The sequence below is a fragment of the Bos mutus genome, chromosome 17, assembly GCF_027580195.1.
Source record: "Bos mutus isolate GX-2022 chromosome 17, NWIPB_WYAK_1.1, whole genome shotgun sequence".
NCBI lineage: Eukaryota > Metazoa > Chordata > Mammalia > Artiodactyla > Bovidae > Bos > Bos mutus.
This window is the reverse complement of record NC_091633.1, coordinates 52468180-52475387: the sequence shown is the minus strand read 5'-3', so window position 1 is coordinate 52475387 and position 7208 is coordinate 52468180.

The following is a 7208-nucleotide window of genomic DNA, read 5'->3' as shown; positions in this document are numbered from 1 at the left end:
GCAATATTGCATGGGAACCTGGAATGTCAGATCCATGAATCAAGTCAAATTGGAAGTGGTCAAAAAGGAGATGGCAAGATGAATGTCGACATTTTAGGAATCAGTGAACTAAATGTACTGGAATGGGTGAATTTAACTCAGATGACCATTATATCTACTACTGTGGGCAAGAATCCCTTCAAAGAAAAGGAATAGCCATCATAGTCAATGAAAGAGTCCAAAATATGTACTTGGAGGCAATCTCAAAAAATGACACAATGATCTCTATTCATTTCCAGGGCAAACCATTCAATATCACAGTAATCCAGGTCTATGCCCCAACCAGTAATGCTGAAGAAGCTGAAGCTGAATGGTTCTATGAAGACCTACAAGACCTTCTAGAACTAACACCTGAAAAAGATGTCATTTTCATTATAGGGGATGGAATGCAAAAGTAGGGAGTCAAGAAATACCTGGACTAACAGGCAAACTTGGCCTTGGATTAAAGAATGAAGCAGGGCAAAGGGTAAAAGAGTTTTGCCAAGAGAATGCACTGGTCATAGCAAACACCCTCTTCGACAACACAAGAAAAAGAATCTACATGTGGACATCACCAGATGGTCAACACCAAAATCAGATTGATTATATTCTTTGCAGTCAAAGATGGAGAATTTCCATACAGTCAGCATAAATAAGACAGGGAGCTGACTGTGGCACAGACCATGAACTCCATATTGCCAAATTCAGACTTAAATTGAAGAAAGTAGGGAAAACCACTAGACCATTTAAGTATGACCTAAATCAAATCCCTTAAAATATACAGTGCAAGTGACAAATAGATTCAAGGGATTAGACCTGATAGAGCGCCTGAAGAACTATGGACGGAGGTTAGTGACTTTGTACACGAGGCAGGGATCAAGATCATCCCCAAGGAAAAGAAATGCAAAAAATGCAAAATGATTGTCTGAGGAGGCCTTACAAATAGCTCTGAATAGAAGAGGAACTAAAGGCAAAGGAAAAAAAGGAAAGATATACCCATTTGAATGCAGAGTTCCAAAGAATAGCAAGGATAGATAAGAAAGCCCTCCCTGGTGATCAATGCAAGGAAAGAGAGGGAAAAAAAATAGAATGGGAAAGTCTAGAGATAGCCTCAAGAAAATTACAGATACCAAGGGAACATTTCATGCAAGATGGGCTCAAAAAGGACAGAAATAGTATGGACCTAACAGAAGCAGACGGAGAAGGCGATGGCACCCCACTCCAGTACTCTTGCCTTAAAAATCCCATGGATGGAAGAGCCTGGTAGGTTGCAGTCCATGGGGTCGCTAAGAGTCAGAAACTACTGAGCGACTTCACTTTAACTTTCCACCTTCATGCCTTGGAAAAGGAAATGGCAACTCACTCCAGTGTTCTTGCCTGGAGAATCCCAGGGACAGGGGAGCCTGGTGGACTTCCGTCTATGGGGTCACACAGAGTTGGACACGACTGAAGCAACTTAGCAGAGACTTAGCAACAGAAGCAGAAGATATTAAGACAAGGTGGCAAAATATACAGATCAGATCAGATCAGTTGCTCAGTCGTGTCCGACTCTTTCCGACCCCATGAATCGCAGCACGCCAGCACTCCCTGTCCATCACCAACTCCCGGAGTTCACTCACACTCACATCCATCAAGTCAGTGATGCCATCCAGCCATCTCATCCTCTGTCGTCCCCTTCTCCTCTTGCCCCCAATCCCTCCCAGCATCAGAGTCTCTTCCATTGAGTCAACTCTTCGCATGACGTGGCCAAAGTACTGGAGTTTCAGCTTTAGCATCATTCCTTCCAAAGAAATCCCAGGGCTGATCTCCTTCAGAATGGACTGGTTGGATCTCTTTGCAGTCCAAGGGACTCTCAAGAGTCTTCTCCAACACCACAGTTCAAAAGCATCAATTCTTCGGTGTTCAGCCTTCTTCACAGTCCAACTCTCACATCCATACATGACCACAGGAAAAACCATAGCCTTGACTAGACGAACCTTTGTTGGCAAAGTAATGTCTCTGCTTTTGAATATGCTATCTAGGTTGGTCATAACTTTCCTTCCAAGGAGTAAGTGTCTTTTAATTTCATGGCTGCAGTCACCATCTGCAGTGATTTTGGAGCCCAGAAAAATCAAGTCTGACACTGTTTCCACTGTTTCCCCATCTATTTCCCATGAAGTGATGGGATCAGATGCCATGATCTTTGTTTTCTGAATGTTGAGCTTTAAGCCAACTTTTTCACTCTCTACTTTCACTTTCATCAAAAGGCTTTTGAGTTCCTCTTCACTTTCTGCCATAAGGGTGGTGTCATCTGCATATCTGAGGTTATTGATATTTCACCTGGCAATCTTGATTCCAGCTCATGCTTCTTCCAGTCCAGCGTTTCTCATGATGTGCTCTGCATATTATTAAATAAGCAGGGTGACAATATACAGCCTTGACGTACTCCTTTTCCTATTTGGAACCAGTCTGTTGTTCCATGTCCAGTTCTAACTGTTGCTTCCTGACCTGCATACAAATTTCTCAAGAGGCAGATCAGGTGGTCTGGTATTCCCATCTCTTTCAGAATTTTCCAGTTTATTGTGATCCACACAGTCAAAGGCTTTGGCATAGTCAATAAAGCAGAAATAGATGTTTTTCTGGAACTTTCTTGGTTTTTCCATGATTCAGCAGATGTTGGCAATTAGATCTCTGGTTCCTCTGCCTTTTCTAAAACCAGCTTAAACATCAGGTAGTTCATGGTTCACATATTGCTGAAGCCTGGCTTGGAGAATTTTGAGCATTACTTTACTAGTGTGTGAGATGAGTGCAATTGTGCAGTAGTTTGAGCATTCTTTGGCACTATCTTTCTTTGGGATTGGAATAAAAACTGACCTTTTCCAGTCCTGTGGCCACTGCCGAGTTTTCCAAATTTGCTGGCATATTGAGTGCAGCACTTTCACAGCATCATCTTTCGGGATTTGGAATAGCTCAACTGGAATTCCATCACCTCCACTAGCTTTGTTCTTAGTGATGCTTTCTAAGGCCCACTTGACTTCACATTCCAGGATGTCTGGCTCTAGGTCAGAGATCACACCATCAAGATTATCTAGGTCATTAAGATCTTTTTTGTACAGTTCTTCTGTGTATTCTTGCCATCTCTTCTTAATATCTTCTACTTCTGTCAGGTCCATACCATTTCTGTCCTTTATCGAGCCCATCTTTGCATGAAATGTTCCTTTGGTATCTCTGATTTTCTTGAAGAGATCTCTAGTCTTTCCCATTCTGTGGTTTTCCTCTAATTCTTTGCATTGATTGCTGAAGAAGGCTTTCTTATCTCTTCTTGCTATTCTTTGGAACTCTGCATTCAGATGTTTACAAAAAGGATCACAACCCAGATAATCACAGTGGTGTGATCACCAACCTAAGCCAGACATCCTGGAATGCAAAGTCAAGTGGGCCTTATGAAGAAGCACTACAAACAAAGCTAGTGGAGGTTATGGAATTCCACTTGAGCTATTTCAAATCCTGAAAGATGACTCTGTGAAAGAGCTGCACTCAATATGCCAACAAATTTGGAAATCTCAGCAGTGGCCACAGGACTGGAAAAGGTCAGTTTTCATGCCAATCCCTAAGAAATGTAATGCCAAAGAATGCTCAAACTACCGCATAATTGCACTCATCTCACACACTAGTAAAGTAATGCTCAAAATTCTCCAAGCCAGGCTTTAGCAGTACATGAACTGTGAACTTCCTGATGTTCAAGCGGGTTTTAGAAAAGGCAGAGGAACCAGAGATCAAATTGCCAACATCTGCTGGATCATCAAAAAGCAAGAGAGTTCTAAAAAAACATCTATTTCTGCTTTATTGACTATGCCAAAGCCTTCACTGTGTGGATCACAATAAACTGTGAAAAATTCTGAAAGAGATGGGAATACCAGAACACCTGACCTGTCTCTTGAGAAATCTGGATGCAGGTCAGGAAGCAACAGTTAGAACTGGACATGGAACAACAGACTGGTTCCAAATAGGGAAAGTAGTACGTCAAGGCTGTATATTATCACCCTGCTTATTTAACTTATATGCAGAATATATCATGAGAAACTCTGGGTTAGATGAAGCACAAGCTGGAATCACGATTGCCGGGAGAAATATCAATAATCTCAGATATGCAGATGACACCACCCTTATGGTAGAAAGCAAAGAAGAATTGAAGAGACTCTTGGTGAAAGTGAAAGTTTAGTTCAGTAGCTCAGTCATGTCCAACTCTTTGTGACCCCATGAATCGCAGCATGCCAGGCCTCCCTGTCCATCACCAACTCCCGGAGTTCAGTCAGACTCACGTCCATAGAGTCAGTGATGCCATCCAGCCATCTCAACCTCTGTTGTCCCCTTTTCCTTCTGTCCCCAATCTCTCCCAGCATCAGAGTCTTTTCCAATGAGTCAATTCTTCACATGAGGTGGCCAAAGTACTGGAGTTTCAGCTTTAGCATTATTCCTTTCAAAGAAATCCCAGGGCTGATCTCCTTCAGAATGGACTGGTTTGATCTCCTTGCAGTCCAAGGGACTCTCAAGAGCCTTCTCCAACACCACAGTTCAAAAGCATCAATTCTTCAGTGCTCAGCCTTCTTCACAGTCCAACTCTCACATCCATACATGACCACAGGAAAAACCATAGCCTTGACTAGACGAACCTTTGTTGGCAAAGTAATGTCTTTGCTTTTCAATATTCTCTCTAGGTTGTTCATAACTTTTCTTCCAAGGAGTAAGCGTCTTTTAATTTCATGGCTGCAGTCACCATCTGCAGTGATTTTGGAGCCCAGAAAAATAAAGTCTGACACTGTTTCCCCATCTATTTCTCATGAAGTGATGGGACCAGATACCATGATCTTCTTTTTCTGAATGTTGTGTTTTAAGCCAACTTTTTCACTCTCCTCTTTCAACTTCATCAGGAGGCTTTTTAGTTCCTCTTCACTTTCTGCCATAAGGGTGGTGTCATCTGCATATCTGAGGTTATTGATATTTCTCCCAGCAATCTTGATTCCAGCTTGTGTTTCTTCCAGCCCAGTGTTTCTCATGATGTACTCTGCATATAAGTTAAATAAGCAGGGTGACAATATACAGCCTTGATGTACTCCTTTTCCTATTTGGAACCAGCCTGTTGTTCCATGTCTAGATCTAACTGTTGCTTCCTGAGCTGCATACAGATTTCTCAAGAGGCAGGTCAGGTGGTCTGTTATTCCCATCTCTTTCAGAATTTTCCACAGTTTATTGTGATCCACACAGTCAAAGGCTTTGGCATAGTCAATAAAGCAGAAATAGATGTTTTTCTGGAACTCTCTTGCTTTTCGATGATCCAGCGGATGTTGGCAATTTGATCTCTGGTTCCTCTGCCTTTTCTAAAACCAGCTTAAACATCTGGAAGTTCACGGTTCACATATTGCTGAAGACTGGCTTGGAGAATTTTGAGCATTACTTTACTAGTGTGTGAGATGAGTGCAATTATGCGGTAGTTTGAGCATTCTTTGGCATTGCCTTTCTTTGGGATTGGAATGAAAACTGGTCTTTTCCAGTCCTGTGGCCACTGCTGAGTTTTCAAAATTTGCTGGTATATTGAGTGCACACTAAGTATGTCAGAGAAAGACAAATATACGATATTACTTATAGGAAGAATCTTTAAAAAAATGATTCAGATAAACTTATCTGCAAAACAGAAACAGATTCACAGACTAACAGATGAACTTATTACAGTTATGGGGGGAAGGATCAGGGGAGGGATAGATTGACTAGATAGAGATTGACATGTACACACTAACATATTTAAAATAGATAATCTAAAAGAACCTACTGCATCACACAGGGAAATCTGTTCAATATTTGTAATAACCTAAATGGGAAAAAATCTGAAAAAAAATTTATATATGTATATCTGAATCACTTTGCTGTACACTTGAAATTAACACAACATTGTTAATTACTATGCTCCAATATAAAATAAACATTTAAAACAATCACAACTAGGAAGCTTTATTTCCCTTTCTAACGCCATTATGTCTTTCCTTGCATAGCACAAATATCAGCTCTCAAGGACACTTAGGGCTTCCCTGGTGACTCAGCTGGTAAAGAATTTGCCTGCAATGTGGGAGACCTGGGTCTGATACCTGGGTTGGGAAGATTCCCTGTAGAAGGGAAAGGCTACTCACTTCAGTATTCTGGCTTGAAGAATTCCATGGACTATATAGTCCACGGGGTCACAAAGAGTTGGACATGACTGAGCAACTTTCAAGGACACATAAATATGTCTTTAATCCTCATATTACACAAAGCAGTAGAAGAATAACAGTAATACAACATACAAATATGGTTGTGAAAACATTACATTCTTTGTGTGTATAGTCTTCCCATTCTTCCCTATATTTTAATAGCTTTATTATCACTATCATCAGAGCACATAACTAACTGCATACTATACAGCTCAGCACCAGTTCCTGTGTTGATGTATCTCCTGTCATTCTGGTTATCAGACCAGGTATCTTTGGTTATCTAAGTGCATTTTCCAGCCAACACTGAGGAAATATTCAGGAATAAAACCCCCATTCCCACCCTTCATGTTAATAACTCTTCTGTGTCCTTTATACTTGAAGCCAGTTTTGCTGGATATAAAACCCTTGGTTCACACTTTATCTTTGGTTTTAATGTTTCTCATTTTCCTCTGGCATAAAGCATTGCTGCCAAAAAGTCTGATGAAAAATTGTGTAAATTGATGTCTGAATCATTTTCTTTTTCTGCAAGACCAATAATCAGAATATCTTAATGTTGTTACACAGTGTGTTCCATCCACATTTAAATTAAAATATTTTATTTCATGAAAGTTTTTATTTCTGGAAAGTTTACTGAATTATGGTTTTAGTAACTGGCTTGTTGTGTTTTTCTTTTCTACTCAGGAGTCCTATTGGTGAGCTTTTACTATCATTTTCTTAGTATCTTTTGATCTGTTTTTCGAGGTCATCTATAATGTATGCTTTCCTTGTCTTCAGAGAATTATTACAGTTGACCCTTGAAAAACTCAGGGGTTAATCCACTTACGTAGTTGGTCCCGCAGTATCTGCAGTTTCTCCACATCTGCAGATTCAATCAACCACAGACCAAGTCATTCTGCAGTATTTATTACTGAAAAATATTCATGTATAACTGGACCCAGGTAGTTCATACCCACATTTTTCAAGAACAAC